This window comes from Topomyia yanbarensis, chromosome 1 (genome assembly GCF_030247195.1).
Source record: "Topomyia yanbarensis strain Yona2022 chromosome 1, ASM3024719v1, whole genome shotgun sequence".
Classification (NCBI taxonomy): domain Eukaryota; kingdom Metazoa; phylum Arthropoda; class Insecta; order Diptera; family Culicidae; genus Topomyia; species Topomyia yanbarensis.
In genome coordinates this window covers 162,763,597-162,789,142 of record NC_080670.1, presented here as the reverse complement: position 1 = coordinate 162,789,142, position 25,546 = coordinate 162,763,597, and positions in this window count along the sequence as shown.

Sequence of the window (25,546 nt, the reverse complement as noted above, 5' to 3'; positions counted from 1 at the left end):
TTTAACGGGAGTAGAAAGGTCAATATGGTAAGGAATGTTATTCCCAAGGAAGTGAACATTTCATCGATTCCAAATCAGCGAAACAGCATGGAACTTGTCCTGGTAGGGTGAAAATAGTCACACCAGCCTATTGGAGCAAAATTTGTTTGACCCCAAGCAATGGCTACCATGAAAATCCCAACCATGAAATAAACGGCGTAGCCGCTGCGCTTTTGTAGTGCTCAAACAAACCGGTTTGAAATTACTTCTCAAGGGTTGCTGCTGAAATACAAATTCGGACAGTTAATCTCGTAGCTCGGCGCGTAACGAAAACAATTGCTTGCTGCCGACTACTGCTCGGCCTCACATTCCGATGACCAGCCGTGCAGAATAGAACCGGAAAGCGGACTTTGCTAGATTTGAAAATCGATTGACCGAAAATTCGTCCTACCATTCAGCTTTTTCGTTGTTCTAGCTGATCTACCACTGCTGTATGGATGAATGGAAGTAAAAGCCCGAGACGACTGAACTCAGGAAATGTGAACCATCATCATTCATCGCAAAAGCCGCGCATTGCGAGACGGCCGACGAATGCTCAATGTCTGCCATTTTCAAATGTTGGCTTCTCATTTCGGCTTCAAGTGCAATAACAATGACATGTGTGATGAACAGAAGACTGGTAATGGACAGCAGCAGGCAGCAGCAGTGTATCTTTAATGGGAAACAAACAGCCTGCGGAGAGCGAGACAAGTTGTCGTACGGTTCATTTGATCCCGCTGAATCGTCATTCTACCATTAGTCGAAGCAATTTTTCGGAGTTGGCCGTTTTTTCCCATGGACCGTCTGCCCCTGTACAAAGCACGGTGCCACATATAACAGACGTCTCACAGGTAGGGGGAATGTTATAAAAGACATGTAAAAAATTCGCTCAAGCTTTCAAGATTTGTTCCGAGGCCCGGAGGGTCGAGTCTTCTACACCAATCGACTGAGCTCGACGATTTGAGACAAAGTTTGTGTTTTTTTATCGAGGGGGAATCTTCAAAAGAGACCATTTCCGACATGGCTGCTTCTTACTGCAGCTCTTTCTCCAGCAAGCCTACCGACTAAATATCAACCACCTGTATCTCTGTATCCTCTTCCTTCCGAGTCCACCAATACCCAACTTCGAAAGGGGATTGTGTTCTTGTACCTCGTCTTTCCTATAGCTCTTCGGCTCCCCGACTGCGCCTTTGTGGGCGCTTTTTATTGTTCTTATGATTTTTATTTATTGTTTTTTTGTTCCCATTTTTTAATTATATTTTTATTTTTGTCTGCCCGCGTACAGCTTGCAACGCTACCAATCAACCGGTGACTTTCGTCGCTAACGTCGCAGTTCGTCAAGACGTGAACCGATCCAGAGATACTGAAAACGAAACTCGCATCCCTTCACACCCACGCTTGCAGTATTTTTTGAACGACGTGAAACTGCTTGTCGTTGTTGCCAACTAAAAGCTCAAATTTGCGCTGCTCTGGAGCTCTGGCAGAATTAATATTACTGTCATTGCGCGCCCAGTTGTCCTTGAGCTCGTTGGCCCCTCTGCATACGTGGAGCCCGTTGATTCCCCTGTGTACGCTGAGCCAGCACACTATCCAACCCTCGATGCGATACCAGTCGACCCCAGGACTGTCGCCAACATTAACAATCCACCGGAGACTTTCGTCGCCGACGTCGGAACTCCTCAAGACGTGGACCGATCCGGAGATGCCGTAACTTAACTCGCATCACTTTACAGCCACCAGTTCCAGAAGTTCCGACAATATTAGTATCACTACTCTGCTGACGGCATTCCATGTGCCCTCGTCTCGACACATTTCTGCAACAATATTCTCTACATTAAGGACAGACGAGGATCACGCAGACTGCCTCTGATGAGACAGTCCTGGACGCGCTCGCGACACGCAAGGCCATGAGCCTGAACGTACTACTCAACTTTATTCGAATCCGCTGTGTCTCCAGCGCCACAACCCAGATCGGGCCTCCGTACCTCAGTATCGCCGATGATACGCTAACCAGAAGCCGAATTTTGAAATGGCATGATTCTAGCTAAAGCGTTTACAGCTTTGACTGCCTTCTCGCAAGTTGGCATGGGTGTTGAACTTCAATCGGTCATCTATCATTACGCTCAGCTGTGTCAGCGCCCACTTCGAGACAATGACATGTTCTCCGACAGTGATTTCTGCTTGCTGCAGTACTTTGCAGTTGCTGACCAATAGCACCTCCGGTTTTTTTACAATGGAGAATGCAATTTACGCACTGACCCAGTACACGTGCTTAGTAGTTGCCAAGCTACCACACGGAAGTGTACTGGTGTGTCGGTTTCGACCAGGGGTAATACCGACTAAACTCCATTGGGCTCCGCCATCTTTCCCCCAGGAACTACCTCTTGGCATTACTATTGGGGGATGGCAGTACTTAATGTACTCACTCACTCTCGCTTAATGTACGCATTCACACTCACCCTATACTCCTCTGTCACGCCACGAGGTATCAAGAGCGATAGGTGCCAACATTCTACGCTACGACCCTCCCATCTCGGCATGGGCAGTCAATACATACGTCTATTCACACATCTGCCATGCTTCGGCATGACTACCGCAGTTGCCACTCGCTGCGCCACACTTGCCTCAGCATGAGGCTCGGTGCGCTAGATTCTCTGCAACCTGCAGGCAATCTGAGTGGTTGCAGTCGAGACTTCGTTCTACTTCTCCACCGCTTAACACATCCTCTGGATAAGAGGTTGTGTCCCGGTCGCTGACGTCTAGCATTACTCTTCTTTCGACGTCGAAAAGAGGACATACAAACAGTATGTGCTCCGCAGTTTCGTCAACACACTGGGGCCTCCGTGTGCCCAAAACTGTGGAGGTAATGTGTCAGATGGAAGTGAACTTCCCCATGGGGTCTACCCACCCAGCTCGATATGTTATGTATCAGCCGGTGAGTCCCCCTACCTTTCGAGGAGTTATCCCACTCGCGCTGCCATCTGGCGACCGAGGCCACCCTGGAACGCTCGCGGATTCCTCTATTGCCACACAGCTCAAAACACTCCTCGTCTTCCCGGATGACCAGCCCGACTGGCATTATGCTCGCTATCATGCAGGGTGCATCGTGTGATACCGTGCTGTAGGAAGATATCACTCTGAGACACATCAAGCGGTAGGTGCTCTCCAGTTTCCGAAGGTAACTGGTTACTCCCAGTGCTCTCGCCCAGGACGGGCCGCCGTACCTAAGGATAGATACGGCAACGCCTGCTAGTAACCTACGTCTACTGGCGTACACCTTAGAGCTGTTGGACATCATCCTCGATAATGCTACAACAGCCGTCGAAGCCCTCTTACAAGCATAGTCGACATGGCTGCCGAAGGTCAGCTTGTAATCTATGATGGCCCCAAGAATCTTCAAACTGCGCTTTGAAGTGATCACGACTTCTCCCACTTGGATAACTGCGTCTTGTACCGATTTGCGGTTGTTGATGATAACCACCTCGTCTTATGTTGAGCGAGCTCCAGGCCTCTCGCGCTCATCCATTCCGCCGCAGTGCTGATCGCGTGTGCTGCTGTCAGTTCTACCTCGGGGATTGACTCCCCGTAGACCACCAAGGTTACATCATCGGCAAAGCCGACGATCTTGACATCAGGAGGGAACTTTAGTCTCAGAACCCCGTCATACATGAGTTTCCATAATACCGAGCCCAGAATCGAACCTTGCGAACCGAACCTGCTGTAATAGGAACACTTCTCTTACCGGCATCGGTCTCGTATAATAGTACACGGTTCTGAAAGTAGCTTTCCAAGATCCTGTACATACCCACCGGCAGGTTAGGCCTGCGTAACGAGAGCGCGATGGCATCCCAGCTTGCGCTGTTGAATGCGTTCTTCACATCAAGTGTCATAAACGCACAATATCGAATGCCTCGCCTTTTCCATTGGATCGCTATCTAGGCGGTCTTTACCACTGAGTTGATAGCGTTCACCGTGAACTTACCCTTTCGAAAACCAAACTGATTGCTTCACGGGCCGTCCGTACCTTCTGAGTACGGGGTTAGCCTGTTGAGGATGATCCTCTCAAGCAGTTTGCCCGTCGTGTCGATCTCCGGTTTGTGATGGGCTATCTGCAACATCATGCCTTGCATCCAGTTTCAAATCCTGTCGGTCGCCTTTACCGACAACCGACCTTTTTCGGCGTCTCTCCCAGAACCGTTATTACGATGTCGTCCGCGAACCCGACGATCTCTACGCCGATAGGCAGCTTAAGCGTCAGCACGCCGTTATATATCCCATTCCAAAGCGCTGAACCCAGGATAGAGCCTTGTTCGATTTTGTTCCCTGTTTGTCTCATAGATCAGGATCCGCTTCGGAATATAACTCCTTAAAATTCTGCACAGGTAGCTGGGGACCCTCATTGTTTGCAGTTATTCCGCAATGGCTTCCTAGCTTGCTCTATTGAATGCATTTTTTTACGTCTATCGTTAACACGACACAGTATCGATTTCCTCTTCTTTTCTGGTTGCGCGCCATATCGCCTCACTCGATCACGGTCCGAATGGCGTCCAGACTTGCCCTTTCGACATCCGAACTAGTTTTTCGACAACCCGTTATCGCTTTCCGTAAATATTGTCGGCCTGTTAAGGAAAAGCATCTCCAAGAGTTACCCGAGCTTATCCAGTAGGCATATTTGTCAATACGAAAATGGATTCTTACCTGGTTTAGGCAGTAGCACTAACTTCTGTATCTTCCATTTGTCAGGGAAGTGGCCCTCGTCTATGAGCTTTTGAAACACTTTTCTGAACAAATTCAGGCGTGGCTGGATTGCCGCGTCCTTCCTTCCTTCATTTCGACGATTAATGCTTCGCCCCTATTTTTTCCCAATGGGACTTTCTTTACCTTCTGCAGTTATGACTTTACCTTTTGTTATACGACCGTTCGCAAATCGCTTGCTTGTTTCCGATCGACTTCTTACTCTTTCTTCGATTTTTCTTCTCTTCCTCCTCTCCAGGTGTCTCCCTTTTCAGTTACTCGGAACATTGATTCCGGAAACACTTCGGCGTCTGTTCTGCTTCCTCAGCAACTGCTTTCGTTTCGGCCTCGTTAAGCGTTTTCTTTCGGCGTGCTTGGTACGCGCCCTCCTCAGCACGCTCTGCTCTCGTTCGACGACATTCATGGCGGACTTAACGTTCATCACTAGATGCTAAATCATAGTGTGGACGTTGGTCCTGTCCATTATGAACTCGTATAGCTCCTCTATTTTCTTCTTCACTTCCGCCGTGTTAGTCCTCCCAAGCTGTAGTCCTACTTGGGAGTGCTATTGCCAGATTTGGTTGTACACATTTGGTTCGGCATAAGGCCTTCGGCTCCTTGAAGCGCCTGCTGCATTTCATGCTGCTTGTCACTAGTCCAACTCGAGGTGGCAGCCTGGGTATATACTGGCTATCTCGCATGTTTTCCGCTTCTCGCGAACACAATCGATCGATTTTATGTATTTTTTTTTGTATTTTTTCTGTGCACTCAGGTTTTTTACGCGGTTTTTTGGGCGGTTTTTTGTGAGGTTTTTTTTACGCGGATTTTACAATTAACGCGATTTTTGTAAAAATATTCTTTTTGAATGCAAAAGACTTTTTTCTGAAAAAAATTTCTGAGTCCTTTTGAATGCAAAGAACTTAGAAGAATTTTGGCAGTTTTTATTTTGTGCGGATTTCGCAATTAACACGGTTTTTGCAAAAAACTTTTGAATGCAAAAGACTTAGAAGATTTTTGGAATGATGGAAGAGACGGATCTGGAAGACTCCTTATTGCCCGCACCTCAACAATATGGGTATTTTCGGAATTGTCTTGACGAGTAGGTACCAGAAATTTATGTTTGATGCCATTTTGAAATCCAAGATGGCGACTTCCGGTTTGCGAAATTCACTATAACCCAATCAATATGGATATTTTCGGAATGGTCTTGAAGAGTTGGTGCCAGAAATTGATTTTTTACGCCATTTTAAAATCCAAGATGGCGACTTCCGGTTTAAGACAAATGTTATACATAAAAATAACTAAATAATTATGTAAAATTTAATACATAATGTTGTGGTGGTTCTTACAAAACCACAGGGCAGATTCGTTCAACAGACAGATAAGTTCAGTTCAGTACCACCCGCAGCTGTCAATACGAAGGTAGCTTGCGGCGCGTGTCTACGATCTTCTAAAGTGTGTACGATCTTCTTTACTGGTGCGCTCACAGTTGAAATTCGCAAACGTCGTCTGGTGCCCCTACCATGCAACTTGGAGCTAAAGAATTGAAGCCGTCCAGCGTAGATTCATAAGATATGCGTTACGTCAATTGCCTTGGAATGATCCGCTGAACTTGTCACCATATGAAGACCGTTGTCGATTACTAGGACTGCACACTTTACAAGATCGTAGACACGCGTCGCTTTGAAGCACAAAGGGTCCCGGAATTCGTTGGATATTTAGAACATAAAACCTAGTAGACGATTAGCTTTGTCAATGCTCGCTGAGAAGTGATGGGTGTACGTTAGCCTTTCATCAAGGATGGCGCCCAAATCTTTTACATGATCACCTCGTTGCAGCTGAGTTCCAGCGATGTTGTAGTTGAAAGTAAACATATTAAAATCAGGTAGCAGTCGTAGTTAAACTTTTATTATAGTTGCTTAAATTCTAGTTAATTAAAGTGAATTTGTAACAGAACGAGGTAATTATAAATTAACAAAAAATTTCCCAAAACTTTACTGTGAACTGTTATATATTACCTATTGCAGAAACTAAAGCTAATAGTACGGCGAATTGACTAGTTCATGCTAATTATCACAGATTTGCAAGAAGGGTAAGTTCTCTTCAATAAAACCAAGCTTAAACCTAATGAATTTATAAAACCTAGAACACTAAGAAAACAGATAAACCCGGAAGAAGAAAACGAAAAATGTAAGCATAACCTATATTCTAAACCAAATGAAACTTAATATAATATATTACAGCTTTGAAGCAGCGTGTAAGCTGCTATCAGGACATGTATTCTTCCCAATCCGAACAGTGGTTATTTCTTTCCCTAATCCTTCCTCAGCACTTAACAAGAAAATAAAGAAGTAACAATGGAATAGTTGTTTACTGACATAAACTCTTTTCAATGCGATTCTTGATTAGGGGGTTTCATACTTTTTTGTGATAAAAATGTCATGAAAGTTTAAATTTACGTAAAGGCATAAAGCAATGATTTCATTACATCAAACTTATATCATTTTGGAAGCACATTTTTCAGCGAAATAAACAAGCATAAGTATATAAAAATATATTGATAATTCGCGGAGTTATGGCTTTTTCCCCGAAACCCTTTTTTATTCGAGAGGATTGCGGTGATCACGATTGAAGACCAATAGATCATCTAAAATCCCAAAACTCAAAAAATTCCATTAGTATAAGAGTATTCCTCGTACCTTAACAAATAGTTGAACGAATAATATTTTTTTATTGCATTCGAGAACGTTTTACATTTCTTATATTACATTTCTTATAAAAGAAATGTATAGAATTCGCTCAAACTTTCAAGAATTTTTCCGAGGCCCGGAGGGCCGAGTCTTATATACCAATCGACTCAGCTCGACGATTTGGGACAATGTCTGCGTGTGTGTGTGTGTCTGTGTGTGTGTGTGTGTATGTAACGGACAAATTCTCATTCGTGTTTCTCAGCAATGGCTGAACCGATCTTATCCAAACCAATTTTAAATGAAAGAACTAAAAAACAGTATGAACGCTTTTAATTTGTTTTTGATTCTGATGTTTAGTTTCCAAGATATGAATGTTTGAATGCGTAAAAATAGCGTTTTTTGCAGTTTTTTGAAATTATCTTCCGAAATTGACAATAAAGATTAACAATTTATATGTTTTTAGACAGCTTTAACGAATACCTTTCGAACAAGCTATAGATTGTAGAAATCGGACTATTATCAAAAGAGATATTTAACATTAAATGCGGACGAAAGATTTTTATCATTTCCTATAGCCAGAAATATGACCAAAAACATATAATCTATTATTAACGCCAAAACGGCTTATTTTAGGTCAATAGTATCTTCGGAGAATTTAATGGAGGTAATATGGCCTTTCTTCTGGAATTGTGCTTTTGGTGATTAATCCCCCTATGAGTGAGATATTTTCATAAATTTTCTTGGAAGTGATTATATCGAAATGATGTCTTCAGCAAATTTGTAGCTCTTACTTTTGCGAATAACTTTACTAAAGACTTTAAATATCTATTTTGAATACTTTAAAAGTTATGGCTTGTTGTTTGTTGATTACTCTTTGTCGCCTATTTATTGTTCAATATAGTAATAATCCATTGAAATAAGCTAAACATTATTTCGATAAAACGAATTTTGTATTTCATTTTACTATCTACAACCGCTAGAAATAATCACCGAACACTTCCAAGTTGTCTGGAAGGAACTTGATAACTTATCAGTACAAAAATGTTCATTTGTGCGAACCTTCTGACTGCAATTTTTCTAACTTCTAACCATCGGATCGATCTGAAACATATCGGAACATGAAAAGCGAAAAAAATAACTCCAAGCAACGGCGTAGCCTAGAGAAGGTTTTGGGGTTTAACACCATACAACACCCCCCCCCCCCCCCCCACCACACCCAAAAAATATTGGATTGAAGTTGAAAATTTATTGATGCAGACTGATTTAATTCAATATTACAATAACAATTATCTGATCCGTAGATTGATAACCTGTTGTTGTTAACATCATTAGGACTTTTGATAAATTGTCGGAATGGGGTCCTGATATGTAACTGATCTATTGGTCTAGATTTCACAGTTGTCTAATTGCATCAATATCATATTCCTGCCTGAAAACATTCCAATAGAAAATTCCAGAGTTCTGTAATCAATCATAATCCTCAGATTTATTTTCAAATTGAGCTCGTTTTTGTAGAGATGTACTGTAATAAGGGTCTTTATTTATATAGGAAGCGAAGTTAAAATTGATTTAATGTCTATGAAACATAGAACTGCTCACCAAAAAATGCATAACTTTCAACATTTGCTTAAAATGTTTTTGCCTTTCTCATTCACTCTAAAATTCGTCAATCTAATCCCGACCCGGAGGACCGAGTGTCATATGCCAATCGACTGAGTTCGTCGAGATCGGAAAATGTCTGTGTGTGTATGTATGTGTGTATGTGGAAAAAATGTGACCTCTGTTTCTCAGAGATGGCTGGACCGATTTGCACAAAGTTAGTCTCAAATGAAAGGTACAACCTTCCCATCGGCTGCTATTGAATTTTTTATTGATTGGACTTCCGGTTCCGGAGTTACGAGTTGAAGAGTGCAATCACACAGCAAATTCTCATATAAACTGAAATGAAAAATTTTCTAAATCAAATTTGTGTTTTTGATGCCAAATGACTTTAAAATGCATGAAACATTGAGATGTTTGACAAAAATTGACTTCTTTGGACTTTGGTACATTTTTGCTTTTCTCATATAGAAAGGTTATGCAATCACTCTAAAATTCGTCAATCATACCGGCCCGGAGGGAGTATGCAGTGAGGGTTTGCTACTTTAAAATTAAAACTAATTTAAAATTTCTTAACAAGTTGAAAATTTTCGGCCGGACCTGGACCTCCCGGATCTTTCTCCGTGATCCGCCGCTGGTTTCAAGCGATGTTTCAGTATCACACAGTATCTCAAGATCGTGGCTGTCGATCCATTGTATGTATGTGCAAATTGTACTGAACATGTAATATTCATTTCCACCATTGTATTGAACATAACCAGCCATGGAATCGTAGTCTGGACAAATGAGACAAGCACAATTGCACCACTAGATGGATTAAAACAGGTTTTTATTTTGGGAATGCGTCGAGTTGAGACGAAAACGTAATATGATTAATAACGAGGATAACACTTTCCGAATGTATAGAGAAATTTATGAAAAATGACGATTTCCATTCGACTCTAGCAGGTTCTGATCGATTTTGATGAGCATTTGATTTTTGTTGTATGACCAATTATATGTATAGGTCAAATGTTTAAAAACAGTAATTTAAGGTCAAGATAACATCATTTTGAAACCGCCTATTTCGGAGGTTTAGTATCTTTGATGAGTTTTACAAACGTTAAACAGCGCATCATTTGATAAAACAATTTTGACGGTATATCGTCCAAGAAGTATTTATAGTGAATTTTCTCAGATTAATATTCATGACTACAATAAAGTCTCAACAAATTCGCTAAAACACGAACCTTGTTACTATTTTCTGGAAAATAATTCTGCATAATTTTAAAACTTCAAAAATTATGGTTTCGGAATTATGCTGTTTGGACAGTAAGATCGATTTTCACCAAACCCCCACCAAACCGAATTTCTGGCTACGCCGCTGACTTCAAGTAAGTAGAAACAAAGTCGTTCTACACTCGTTCACAAGAAACTTCTTCGAATGCTGAATATCTATTATAATACATTGACACCCCAGCCAAATATGAATTGCCAAATATGATTTTTTTATTGCATCGAACTACAACAATTTTTAGGTAGCTTTCAAGGGGTTATTTTATAGACTTCTTCCAAAATTAGGCGAACCTATTCCAATTCGTATACCAATTAATTGGTATACTTAAGGGTTTATATGTTGCAGATAGAGAAAATACTGAAATTTTCAGCTTTTTTCCTACACAATATTACGAAAGCTTATTAAACAATTTTTCCTAATAAGTTTGTGAAAATTATAAACTATTTGAAACTTTTTAATAGTTTAATTTTTTATTTAACCGTGATTTTTTAATAAATAGTGACCATCGCTTCACAACGTAGTCTATTTTTCATGGCTTGCGGTGAGCACGATCTCTCGAATTGCTGAACTGAAAATTATGGAATAGAAAATAATTTTTAGTGTTCTTTACAGATTTAACTCGCCGCGCAGATCTGAATTAGATCCGCTGGTGCCCTAAGACGATTTCGCTAGATTTTCAGAGCACTGTGCACCCAGTGCATTAACGCAAGTGACGGAAGGTTATCGAAAAGATTCGTGAAAATGAAAATTCCAGTAATAATGATGATTTTCCCAAACGGTTCGTTTTCGAGAGGTTTTTATTTGTTCTTTGGCATTAGGATTAGCGATAATAATTCAAATTAAGGATACTACTGGGAAGTCACCTTTAGAAAAAGTCGATGTCGAAGTAAAATTTGGAACTATGCACGCATGCACTTCAGAGATCGCGTGATATCAGGAGCTGCGATTTCATTTCAACGCTTTTTTGTGAAAAGGGCGATACTCACAAATGTAAACATAAGGCTTTTTTCATACATGCGAATGATAATTAAATAACCCCTTTAGAAAAATTCAGTTTTCCCACCACAATTTAGATATTTTATTAACGGAGCATTAACAATAATTCGTTGGAATGTCTATTTTATGGGTCATTTTTTCGCTTTCCCATTGATTTGGTTTGAGATTTCTAGCACTGATGTTGTCCTCTGCTGATTTGAGCGATTCTCTGAGTCCTGCCACTATCCCATGTAGTATGTGTTGTCAAAAACATCGCGAAACATCTAGTTCTAAATGTTCTCAAACGATATAATATCCGAAGAGAGTGATAAGAGTTATAAGAAATGTCTCATCACACTGTTAGGTGGATTAAAAGCGTTTTTAGTAAAAAATCGCTCTTTTAAGCACTAAAAATTGTATCAAAAAATTCTTATCTATGAAACAAAAAATTTATGCATAAAAAAGGAATCGTTAAAGCACGATAAAAATTAATCACGATCAATTGAAAAAAAATTAAGAAAATCTATTGAGTAGTTTCTCGGCAATCGTGATCACGGAAATACCAATTTTAGTAAAACGATAATCGAGTTAAAATTTTAAATTACCACTGCTCTTGGTAGACAAAACGCACTTGGAAGCGCTGTAACTTTCAATCTATTTCTCGAATCTCTATAAAAATTTGGGAAAACATTCTGAAGGAGTTGTACTTTCATATAAAATATTAAAAAAAAAATCGATTTTATGAAGAATGAAAATGTATGTAACCCCTTAATAACAAGTACATTTTACTTAGTTGCTAAATCAGACAATATCCTCTCACAAACTGAATTTTATTGGATTTTGAGATGATTATGACTTTCATTGGTTTAGTTTTCGATAAAAATACACTAAAGAAAAAATTCAGTTTGGACAAGGAAAAGTTTTTTTCAAATAACTTTTTTTCCTTGAAAGTGCCCAACTTGAATTTTTGACGGTAGGTAGGGAACATAACTACCTAACTTAGAACAACATTTCATCCAAATCAAAAATGTATTTTTTTTTGTAAATCGGCTTTAAATTTTTAAAATCGATTTTTTACAGTGTAGGAGTCAATGAAGAATTATTCGAAAATTTGACTAATTTTGTAAAATTTATTCCTGCAACATTTTTTGTAGGTTTTGTCAGTTTTATACTATAGCCAATTGAAAAAAAAAATGGTAAAAAAGTTTGACCCTTTTCAAAAGACAGTCTAGCCCATTTTTGAAAAAACAAAGTATGCAAAGTGCCTTTTTAGTATTTTTTTTAGTATTTTATTTGTTCGATCTTCGGTAGATACCGTACAGATTATTATAAAATAGAACATACTTTCTAAATTAATTAAAAATTCCTAATAACTAACTTATAACTAGATTTGGTGACATTAAAGTCGAACAGATGTGAAGTTTCGTTGAATTTGTAGCAACATCTATCCACAGGATTGTTTTGACCGTAAACAGTACGATGTCTAGGAATCCACAAAAGAGGACGGTTCCTTAGAGCGCGAGGAGGTACAAACACATTAATCCGTGCAAGAATATCTGGACAGTCAATGTTATTACACATCATATCAAATATAAACATTCTTTGCAAGAATGTGCGGCGGAACTCTAACGTCGGTAACTCAAACAGCATGCATCTATCGTTGTAAGGTGGTAGATGGGCAGGGTCGTTCCACGGCAAATTTCTTAGAGCGTATCGCACGAAACATCTTTGTACGCGTTCTAATCGGTTTATTTGGACGTTGTGATGTGGAGCCCACACTTGCACAGCATACTCCAAAATGCTACGCACCAATCCGCAATATAGAGATTTTAGTGCGTAGAAATCGTTAAAGCCAGCGGTATTTCGCTTCAGGAAACCAAGTGTTGCGAATGTCTTCGCCGTCGTTGCGGTGATGTGATCCGAGAAGCTAAGCTTTCTATCAAAAAGCACTCCCAAGTCACGAATGGAGTCCACTCATTCGACGACGCGGCCTTGGAGCAAGTACTCATAATGAGATAGAGTGGATGATCGTCTGAAACTTATCATTTTACATTTGTCAACGTTTATCTGCATACCATTCAACAGGCACCATTGTTCAATATTAAGTACATCATCTTGAAGTGCAGCAGAGTCAAGTCCAGAAGCAATGGAACGAAAAATCTTCAAATCGTCGGCGAAGAATAGTTTTCCAGATTTAATACGAGCACAAATGTCGTTTATAAATAAAATAAAAATTAGCGGCCCTAGGTGACTTCCTTGAGGGACTCCGGTTGGCATGTCGAGCAAGCTAGAACGTGTTGAACCAATTTCAACGAAAGCACTCCGACTAGACAGATATGATTGCAACCATCCAGTTAACCACGCAGGAAATCCTAGTCTTTGCAGTTGCAGAAGAGCAATGTTGTGAGGTACTTTATCGAATGCTTTCGAGAAGTCAAAATATATTGCATCGGTTGGTTGACGCTTCTCAACAGAGGGGACCAAGATGCTAGTGTACATCATCAAATTTGAAGTTGTAGAACGTTGCTTCACAAATCCATGCTGACATTCGTCGATGATGTGAGAAACAGCAGCGTACATCTCACTGTAAACAAATTTTTCAAGGACTTTAGCAAAACAGTTCAAAAGTGAGATTCCTCTGTAATTTTCAACATTATGAATGTCTCCAGCCTTGTGAATTGGAAATATAGCCTGTTTATATGTGTCCATGCACTCGGGAAGACGCTTTCAGTGATTGAGCGGTTAAAAATAATGCTGACCGGCAATAACAATGATCGTGCACATCCTATGAATATCGGAGGCAAACAATCCGGGCCTGGTCCTTTCGATGGGTCGACACTGGATAAAGCTTTCAACACGTCTGCTTCAGTCATATTCAAGCTAGGGAGACTGATATTGTATGATGGTAATGTGTCTATATACTCTTGTGACGGAGAGATAGCTGGGTTGGTGAATACCCCACGAAAATGTTCTGCAAAAAGGTCTACGGATTCGGCTGTGGATTGCGCACTGGCATCTCCAAGATAAACATTTACGGGAATGCCACCAGCGCGTTTTCTGCTGTTCACAAACTTCCAGAACGTCGAGGGGTTGTTCCGAAGGTTGCTTTGGACGTGACTTATATACTCGACGAATGCACTATTCCGGGCTGTTTCGTATTGAAGTTCGGTTCGGCGAAGAACAGCTTTGTTTTCGTCGGTCTTATGACGGAAGTAACGCTTGCAATGTTTTCGGAGAATGTTGCGTAGACGACGAAGCTCGGAATTCCACCACGGATACTTGTAGTCCGTCTTTCTGTTGACACGTTTGTTAGGAACTATGCGGCGTAGTATCTCGTATAGAGTGTCGTAGAACGTCGCGACAGCATGATCCAGATCGTTTCCACTTAACAGATCAAACCAGTCAACAGCATCGAAGGCCGCAGACACTTCTTCAAAATTGCAGCGATTGAAGTCAAAATTGAGACCGTCGACGGATTCGGCAAAAGCGTCTTCTGTTTCAACTTGCATGTTAAACCTCAGCACGAAGGGTTTATGGTGAGCGTCCACTTTGAGTATAGAGGTCGGAGGCTCGAGAAGTTCGACTAAATCGTCGTAGTTCACGAATGCCAGATCGAGCGTCCGTCCATTTGCGTTAGTGAGCGAGTTGATTTGACACAGTCCCCCAGCGACTATCGATTCCGTCAAAGCTATCTCTTGTTCGGTTGTGGCATTTTCAGGCAGGTAACATTTGAGATCATCGTCGAATATCCATCTGAGATGGGGAAGGTTGTAATCACCTACAGCTACTAGCTTTATCCAGAATTTGTTGAACTGCAGAGGAGTGGGCATGGTACAGGTCTGGACTGCTGTTCGGCCGCAGATATATACAACAAATATATAGAGCGCTATTTGGTAGTGAAATACGCACAATAACTTGTTCCAAGCATTCAAAACCAGGCATTTTTATTACAGTGCCGGTGAGATTATTTTTTAGCGCAATAAGAACGCCACCCCCGCGACGTAGTTGACTAGAGGAAGAGTTGCGATCGCAACGATAGATTGTGTAGTTCATTGAAAGTTCCGAGTTATGTATGTCAGCACGCAGCCAGGTTTCCGTGAGAACAATAACATCATAATCGCAAGAGGAAAGCGCCAGCAAGAAGTCCTGAGTTTTTGTTCTCATTCCTCGAACATTTTGATAGTAGACGGACAAGAAACCGTCCGACTTAGAATTGGAATTGGCGGCCGACTTAGGATTGGAATTGACGGCTTGAGTGGGCAAGCGAGGCAAAGTTGTGCCGATAAAGTATCGGTTTGGAGCTTGGCTTATTTAGTGTTTCTGCTATCGGTTGAGGAGGAGTGGGATTCCAAAACCCCTTGATCGTTTTATCTTCGAACTCGCGGAATCGGATACCAACGGGCCATGTGGAAGCAGTCATCGCTTTGTCTTTTCTATCAATAGGCAATCCAACTTTGAAGGAAACAAATGTTAAAGTGCGCACATCTCGTCCTTTAGGAACCAGCTTGTGTACTTCAACGTTGTTGGTGTCCAGTCTTGACTTGACCATTTCTGTTACCGTATCATCTGGTACCTGTGGCATTACCCCGGACAGGTACAACCAAAACTTTGGCTCCCCATTCTGAGTAGAAGCTACTGCAATCGATGAAACATCACCTCCATGGACGTCGGTACCAGCCAAAAGCTTTTTTGCTGGCCTAGATACAGCTTCATCAAAATCATCGTCCCTCTTGCGTTTCTCTCTTCTTTCAGACCTAATGAAAGATGATTTTCCGTTCACAACCAATAGAGTGGCAGGGACCGATTCTATCCAATATTTCAAATTGCTGCGAATTTCAGACTGAATCTCGGTCAAAATAGTATCGCGGATATCAGTGTTAAGAGCCTCGATAATATTTTGATTGGCTGCGTCGAAATTTCAATTATCTAATTTCAGGAAATTGTGAAACAAAGAAATTAGCACTGTCAAGCTAACGCAAATGTGCGAGGTCAAATTACCAATTGAAAACTGAGATTAAGACAAATTTAATAATCAGCGCCGTGATCAAAATCAAACAATTTCCTTGGGTGGAAATTGAATTCGGTCGTTTACAATGCTCTGACATACGTAAAAAAAAGGTTCTCGTCCAATGTAAACTTTCCGCACGACAAAAACTCCCCCGACCATCAACACCACGTTATAAACAAAAATAATAGGTCTATTACAAGTAGGTAGGAAGCGCAAATACTGGTGCCGACTCATTGACGGATTAACGAGAGAAACATCGATGAGCATCCCTTCAACCGTAATACGACCGCATAAAAACTCAATTCCCAGCTCTACTTTTCATTCCACATTGTTACAATGACACGAAAGTCAATCAGATTAAAGGCATATCTACGAGTGAGAATTCGCTGAAAAACGGAATCCAGTTTGTGACAGCCAACCAGCACTTTCCAGCGCAAAAACTCAACCGTTCCTCGGTGGAGATTAAACCGAAAGCAATTAGTGTATACGGTTTCGTAGTGCTTTTACCCATATCAATGTAAGGCCCGGAGGGGCCCTGCGTATGCACATGAATGGTAACTTTCATAGAGCGGGATTCACCTGCTCTCGCAACAAACCGGTCAGTTAGACCTTGGTGGATCCGATTATTCGCGATAGTAGACATAGGCATCTCGTAAAAAAGGAATGGTCCATGGCTGGCTCACGACTCAACTAGAAGCACTTCAAATGACTGCATTTAGCGTAGGTCTGTGTAGGGTTCAAAATCGGTACATGTCCTGACTTGATTGCATAACTCGCGATGACATTTCCAAATTGCTCGGTTGAGATGATGCGGTGCGGGTTGTTGAAACGACGCAGGGGGAGCAATGGAAATGGCAAGAAAGTTTTAGCGTGGCTACGTGGTACGTCGAAGGGATGCTCTGCCATGCGATGGAATAGGGCTCTCAATAAAATTGAAATGTAATGCCTATCGTAAGCCTATTTACCTAGCTTACGGTGGAATACCGGTGAAAGGTGGCTGTATGTCGATGAAATGGCTGGTAATAACCAACTGGCAGGAGGCAGGCTGCACACACGGTGAGAACTAGCACTAGAAATAATTGGGGGATTTGGTTGAATAGAGTTGTGTAAAATCCGAAATGAGCTGATTCACTAGGTAATATTATTGTACGATTATGCCAGGAAACTCAGCGCATGAGGTACCTTCCCAAATACGTTGTCATGGCAACCAATGGGAAATCATGTTTTGTTCTATATGGACTTGTTCCGTAGCGTGTTTGTTGAGATATTATTCCTCGTCTGATCCGTAAATTTATACAACATCGTACGTTTCTCCTTCGCCAATGAAGTCTAATTTTTCACCAGAATGAAGAAGGATTAAAATGCTGCTTGCTAAGAATTAATGTTTACAACTGTTGTTTACAACTTATCAATTAACACTATTGCGTGTCCATAGTCATACACCATTGAGCAAACATCGTATTTGAACTTATAAATTTGACAATTTTAAAACTGTGGGGTCCAATTGGAACACATTTCAAACTCAAAAACTAATACAGCGAATTGCGCATTACCAGCAAACTATTTAATTTTAGCACAATTATTCAAAAGCTCGAATAAAATTGGGAAATCTGGAAAACATTTTAAACTCACAACTGTCCAGGAATTAAAGCACCAAAAACTTATCCGTGCTGCGGAATACTCTCAGTGGCAAGAGCCGCTTTCGCCATTATCCCGGCCTATCACTAACCCGTGTTCCCGGCAGTAATCCAACTGCACGTCTCCGGAAAAACTTATCTTTAATAGAACAACATTATTTCAAGAACCCAAAATTGCTTCAGCCCAGTCTTCACAAAACTCACGTGCAAAGATGTCTAATGGATTTGATTAGCCATGCGAAAAGGTATACCTATACACAACTGCCGTTCCGTACATACTACCATAAAGATGAATCCAGCGTACGTTTCATTAGTGGAGACCCGCTATTCATATGAATCGGCTGGAATTACCATTCCGCCCAAGATGGAGCTAATATTGAAGATCTAGCCGCCGTCGCCACCGCCGCGCTGTCAGTCAGTCAGTCAGTCAGTGAAGCAGAAGCAAGGTTCGCCCCAGAGACTGTAAGGAAGATGCTGGCGTCGGATCCTGGTGGAAAGCTTTCGTTTTGCATTTCTCAAACATTCCGTTGGTTTTGGTCGGTCGGTCGGGTCGGTTGGCGCGCCAGGGTGAGATTTGGAGTGTTCCCAAAAAATTACTCATCCGAAGCTCGTAAATTTGGCTCTGGTGGGTGACGTGTCTCTCCAAAAATGTGGTTAACTTTGGCGGGAAGAGCAGGAAACCGAACCTCGAATTCTAGCAGTCGTATACTGAAGAAAACTTACCACTTGATGTGGGTCGTAAGGAGACACGATGCCATTGGAACGTTCGGTTGAGAAGGTGCGGAGTCTCGGCCATAAATTTTCTGTTTACGTATACATACTATTAAATTTTTTACTGAAGGCGAGAGGGGTGAAAGGAAAAGAAAATGCTTCGAGGAAAAATGAGCTGGATATTCATATATTTACGGCTTGAGTCGAGGAAAGTGCATTTTAAAATATTTTATTTCTGTTTCTGCAGTTCTTTTACGATAACGGTTATAGTGAATCCAACTGTAGAGATTCCTCCTTAATTTATCTATATGGTACATACTCCTTCTGAATTATACTTCTGTGCTTTCACAGTTGTACTGTGAAGATACACTCTGCAATTTGTATGCACGATTTAAATCATTGTCAAATAAATCAAGTGAATGATTTCTTTCACATTTTTGTAATAATTTTGAATGATTCAAACAGGTACACAAATTTTCCTTGCAAATAACAAATTTTCCATTTCAGTTAACCATAAATCGTTTCGATCTCGTCCCATCAGTGTTTGGTAGGGTGTCCGGTCATTTGTTCGAAACCTATTTGACCTATTTTCGACTGGTTCAAGAGTTATTTGGCCGAAAATAATACTTATAAAAATGCGAATACAATTTGATTGAATAACCATAATAGATTCATTTCTGGGTTATAGGCAATACATAGAGACGATCTAATTAGCAATGGATGTTGCTTTTCTGTCATAAAATGATTATTGTTTATTTATTCTTGTATTTAAAATATTAGTTTTTATTGATGTTAACATTTGGTGGATATTTTCATTCTTTTTAACATGAGCTGTTCTTTCTATACATTTCTTTTATATCTGTCTATGGGAAACTCAGCCATATTTTCCATATCCTCCATAGAGCTCGATAAGATCTTCCGCTTTCAAAAAAGAGAAATAGGAATAAGTCTTGATAGACGACGTGAATTCATTGCTGGGTTATAAGCAGAACGTTCTAATGAAATGGTTGACTATTGTAGTAATTATTTATTAACATATTCTTTATTTTAATTTTTGAAAATACAAGCCATTAATATTTAAATTTGTTATTCCGTCAAAATTTATTTTGACGTTATTTTCAAAAATCAAAATTTTCATAAAATTTTTATCTTGAAAATAATTCCGAAACAATTCTGGTTGCGTGGAAGTATGGTGTAGCTCTCATAAGCCTAAGATGAACTATTATCTCAGTTGAATTGACTTCCTACGCTAAAAGTACGATAAAATGACATTCAATTTTTTAATTGCAACATGAGTTGTTCTTCACAGCCTCTAGAAATGTTTATTAAATATATTGATCTAGGAAAGTTTGTTACTTGCCTATGCATTACCCTTTCGGCCAAATTACCCTTTTGAACAAATTACCCTTTCGGCCAAATTATTTTTTAGAAAAAATTGCCCTTTTGGCAAAACTACCCCTTCGGCCATATTATCCTTTCAGCCATATTGCCCTTACGGCCAAAGGGCTCTTTCGGCCAAATTACTCTTTCAATCAAATTTCCCTTTCAGCCAAATTACTCTTTCGGCCAAATTACACTTTTGGCAAAATTACGCTTTTGGCCAAATGAACTCTTTCGGCCAAATTACCCTTTCGGTCACATTACCCGTTCGACCAAATGACCCGTTCAACTAAATGACCCCTTCAGCCAAATTACCCTATAGGCCAAATTATCCTTTCGGAAAAATAACGCTTTCAAGCAAATGATCAACGCAATGATCCTTACAACCAAATGACCCTTTTGGTCAAAATTTCCTTTCGGCAAAATTACTCTTCCGACCAAATCACCCTTTCGGCCAAACTACCGTTTCGACCAAATTACCCTTTCGGTCAAATTACCCTTCGGCCAAATTACCTTTTCGGCCAAATTACCCTTTCGGCCAAATTATTCAACCAAATGTCTCTTTCAACGAAATGACCCTTTCAACCAAATGACCATTTCAACCAAATTATCCTTTCGGCCAAATTACTCTTTTAGCAAAATTAGCTCTTTGACCAAATTATCATTTCAGCCATATTGCCCTTTCAGCCAAATTGCTCTTCCAGCCAAATTACTCTTCCGGTCGAATGTCCCTTTCAGCCAAATTACCGTTTCGGCCCAATTATGCTTTCGGCCAAATGACCCTTTCAGCCAAATGACCCATTCAACCATATTACCTTTCGGCCAAATTACCCTTTTGGAAAAATTACCCAAGATTACCGTTTCGGCCATATTGTCCTTACGGCCAAATTGCACTTTTAGCCAAATTACTCTCTTGATCAAATTTCCATTTCAGCCGAATTACTCTTGCGGTCAAATTACCCTTTTGGCAAAATTACCCTTTCGGCCAAATCAACTCATTCAGCCAAATTACCCTTTCGGCCAAATTACCCTTTCGGTCAAGTGACAATTTTAACCAAATTATCCTTCCAACCAAATGATCCATTTGATTAAATTTCCCTTTCGGCCAAATTACCCTTTCGACCAAATTGCCATTTCGGCCAAATGACTTTCAACCAAATGACCCTTTCAGCCAAATGACCATTTCAACCAAATTACCCTTTCGACCAAATTACACTTTCGGCCAAATGACCCTCTTGACAAAATTACCTCTTTGGCCAAATTACCCTTTAAGCCATATTGCCCTTTTGGCCAAATTGCTCTTCCAGCCATATTACTCTTCCGGTTAAATTTCCCTATCAGCCAAACTACACTTTCGTCTAAATTACCGTTTCGGCCAAATTGCGCTTTCGGCCAAATGACTTTCAACCAAATGATCCTTTCAACCAAATTACCCTTTCTGGAAAATTTACCTTTTGGACAAATTTCCCTTCGGCCAAATCACCCTTTAGGAAAAAAGTACCCTTTTAGTACAATTACCCTTTCGGTTAAATTACTCTTTCGGCCAACCCGTTCAAACGAAAAACACAAAATGCCCCCATGATCATAGTCCAAATTCACCCCCACTTCATAGTTTTTTGATAGTGTTTGAAATGGGTTCAACCCATGAAATCACCATCACCAATTACCTTTTCGGCCAAATTACCATTTTGACCAAATGACCCTTTCAACCAAATGACATTTTCAGCCAAATTATTCTTTTGGTTAAATTCTCTTTCGGCAAAATAACCTTTCGACAAAATTACCCTTTCTACCAAATTACCCTTTCGGCCAAATTACCGTTTCGGACAAATTACCCTTTCGGCCAAATACCCTTCGGCAAAGTAACTCTTTCAACCAGATGATCCTTTCAACCAAATGACCCTTTCGATCAAATTTCCATTTCGGTCAAATTACCTTTTCGACCAAATTACCGTTTCGGCCAAATTGCCCTCTCGGCCACATTATCCTTTCGGCCAAATTCCCTTTTCGGTAAAATGTCCTTTCGGCAAAGTGACTCTTTCAACCAAATGACCCTTTCAACCAAATGACCCTTTCGGTAAAATTTACCTTTCGGCCAAATTACCCTTTCGACCAAATTACACTTGCGGCCAAGTTACCTTTCAGCCAAATAACTTTTCGGCAAAGTAACTCTTTCAACCAAATGATCCTTTCAACCAAATTACCCTTTCGGTCAAATTTCCCTTTCGGCCAAATTACGCTTTCGATCAAATTACCCTTTCGTCTAAATTACTCTTTCGGCCAAATTACCCTTTCGGCCAAATTCCCTTCTCGGTCAAATATCATTTCGACAAAGTGACTCTTTCAACCAAATGACCCTTTCGGCCAAATTATCCTTTCGACCAAATTACCGTTTCGGTCAAATTTAGTTTTCGGCCAAATTACCCTTTCAACCAATTTACCATTTCGGCCTAATTACCCTCGGCCAAATTACCCTTTCGGCCAAATACCCTTTCGGCAAAGTAACTCTTTTAACCAAATAACCTTTTCGGTCAAATTTCCCTATCGGCCAAATTACCCTTTCGACCAAATTACCGTTTCCGCCAAATTACCCTTTTGGCCAAGTGACTCTTGTAACCAAATGAACCTTTCGGTCAAATTTCCCTTTCGGCCAAATTACCCTTTCGACCAAATTACCGTTTTGGGTAAATTTCGTTTTCGGCCAAATTACCCTTCGACCAATTTACCTTTTCGGCCAAATTACCGTTTCGGCCAAATTACCTTTTCGGCCAAATTACCCTCTCGGCCAAATTACCCTTTCGGCTACATTACTCTTTCGGCCGAATTGCCCTTTCGACCAAATTACCCTTTCAGTCAAATGACCACCTGGTACGGACGATGTCCCGCAAGCACAGCAGTTCTTATTGCTGATGGGATCATAGCAATATCGAAGCAGGATTCGACATTGCTTATTTCAACCGCCAGTGAAGTTGTCATAGTAAGGGTTATCCTGTCCTTGTACGCAAAAGTTACGTAAACGCTTTTTGGCTAAATTTTAAAATTCCGTACTTCTGTGATCGCAATAATCTTCTGATATGCGGAGAAGGAACAAGGCCGTAGTGTGTCGCTGGTCATATTACTAGGGATCAGCTAGCAACTCGTGAAGTGGTTTCTCAGAATCTTCCCAAATTTAAAGGGGAAGCAGAAGTTTGGCTGCTGTTTATCAGCAGCTTCTAGTATACTTAGTAGTTTTAGGCTTTTGCAGGACCGTCGACAGGGTGACACACTTGAGGAAGTTAGGGGTCGGCTTGTGCTGCGTAATTCTGTTCCAGACGTAATTAGTATTTACTTGGCCCAACTTTTTGTAACATCATGTATAATGACGCTCTAACGCTAAAACTGCTCTTTGAAGTCGCAACAGTCTGAATCGCAGATGGCGTCATGTCAACTATAACAGGTGTAGGGCGCTGGAAGACGTTGAAATGCTGAAGATAAAGGCAACAAACGCAATCAAAAACGAAATAAATGGAGTTACAGCTAGAACAGCATTAGACGGAGGTGGTGCTAGTAAGCAAACTTTCCAGGGGCTTAGATTACCGTTGGAGGCATAGCTATAGCAACAAAATCGTGAGCTTTAAAACCTAGCAGTAATGATCGACGATCGGTTAAACTTTGATAACCACGTTGGCTGTGCCAGTGGTGCTCAAACCATGCCGAACTTTAGTGGTCCATGAATCAGTAAGAGACGGCGTCTTCCGAGTAGTGTGGCGTCTGAGTGTTTCACCCTGAGATGCTGCGCTGAGGACCAAACGAAATCGAGATAAACTAAACAATGCATTCTGACTCACGGCCGCGCTAATCGCGAGCGCGTTCAGAACCATATCGTGGGAGGCAGAATGCGTAATTTTCGGAATCGGGATCAATTACGGCAATTACGCATACTGCCCAAGCTAAGAATATCGAGAGCTACCAACGGAAAGGAACAAGAAGCATGGATGTATCGGCAAATTCCGAACGTGGCAAACAGGAAGCACGAAGAGATAGGCATCCACCTTAGGCAGGCCCTATTTGGTCACGGCAGCTTTAGGATGTATCTACATCGATTCGGTCATGCGCCTCCACCCTACTGTCTGGAGTGTGCGTGTGAGAGAGGATTCTAGGGGGCGAGTAGCTGACTCTAGGTGTAGAGAGAGATCTGCAAAGACGAAACGACGTGGAATATCGACAGTAAAGTTGGCAAAATACAAGTTTAGCTGCAGGAAAAGTATCCAACGAATTTGTGCCCAGAGTGCGACAGCTGGAATCTTACCTGGCATGGTATCTGGTCTGCTGGCGCCCCTATGTTCCGAATCCGGTGCTGCGTTGCGTACTATTCAACTGGTCCCCGGTAGCGGATCTAGCGTACTCTGGCAGACAGTTTCCCGGTAGCGGAGTTTTTCCGGTCCGATTTGTTTCACGGCGGCTTTCCGGTCTGCAAAGCTGCTTTGTTTGTCCTTTCGTCACTTTTTCTGTACGTCGGAGAGTATTCTCGACACTACTCTGTTGACCGCATTTGTTCATCGTGGCACATCTCTTCGACGCTGGGCATACCCCTTAGAACTTCTTCGAATCTAGGGCATTCGAAGACCACATGTTCAGGCGTCTCTTGCACGTTTGACACACCCCGTGCAAAAGGGTGACGAAACATGCCCAAACGGATGCAGGTCCACCTTCCTTTTCAGCATGTATTCCTCCGCTGGTAGCACTCCATGTCCTCAACTAGGGTTATGCAGATGGGAATCATCCCGCCTCCGACGATTTAGTTCTATACCAGATGCCTCAGTGATTGTCCGTTGAGGCTAATCACGATACACTGGATATTTTTTCCGTTAATGACCAGTACTACCTCCGTCTTGTTGTGAGCCAGCTGCAACTTGACATCAGCCATCCAGGTTTCCACGTTGCCTATTGTCTCTGCCGTTATTATCTGCACTTTCTCGAGGGTCTCGCCGTTTATCTTCAGGACAACGCCAGCTGTAAAACCGACGATCTCGACTCCCCTCGGCAGTTGCAGTGTTAACACTCCGTTGTACATTACCCATTCTCTTTTGCTTCAATGCATTCGGGAGCGCCGATGACTATGCGAATGGCGTCCACCGGCGAGATCCCTTTCCCGAATCCGAACTGCCTCTTCGATAGTCCGTTCTCACTTTCAGCGTAGTTCGTCAGCCTGTTGAACCTTTCCAGAAGCTTACCAAAGCTATTCAGCAGACATATAGACCGATACGATGCCGGATCTCCTGATGGCTTCCCTGGTTTTGGCACGCAACACCAGCTTCTGGATCTACCATCTATACGGGAAGTAGCTTTTCGTCCAGGCATTTCTGTAGAACTATCTTGAACATGTCCGGAAACGCCAGGATCGTGGTCTTCAGCGCTACGTTGGGGATACCGTCCGGACCGGGAGCTTTCTTCGCTTTCAGTCTTTAAGCTCGTCGTTGGAGACTCGATTGTCACCAGCAATTTTAATTTGTTCGCCCAGATTTCATCTGGCATCGTT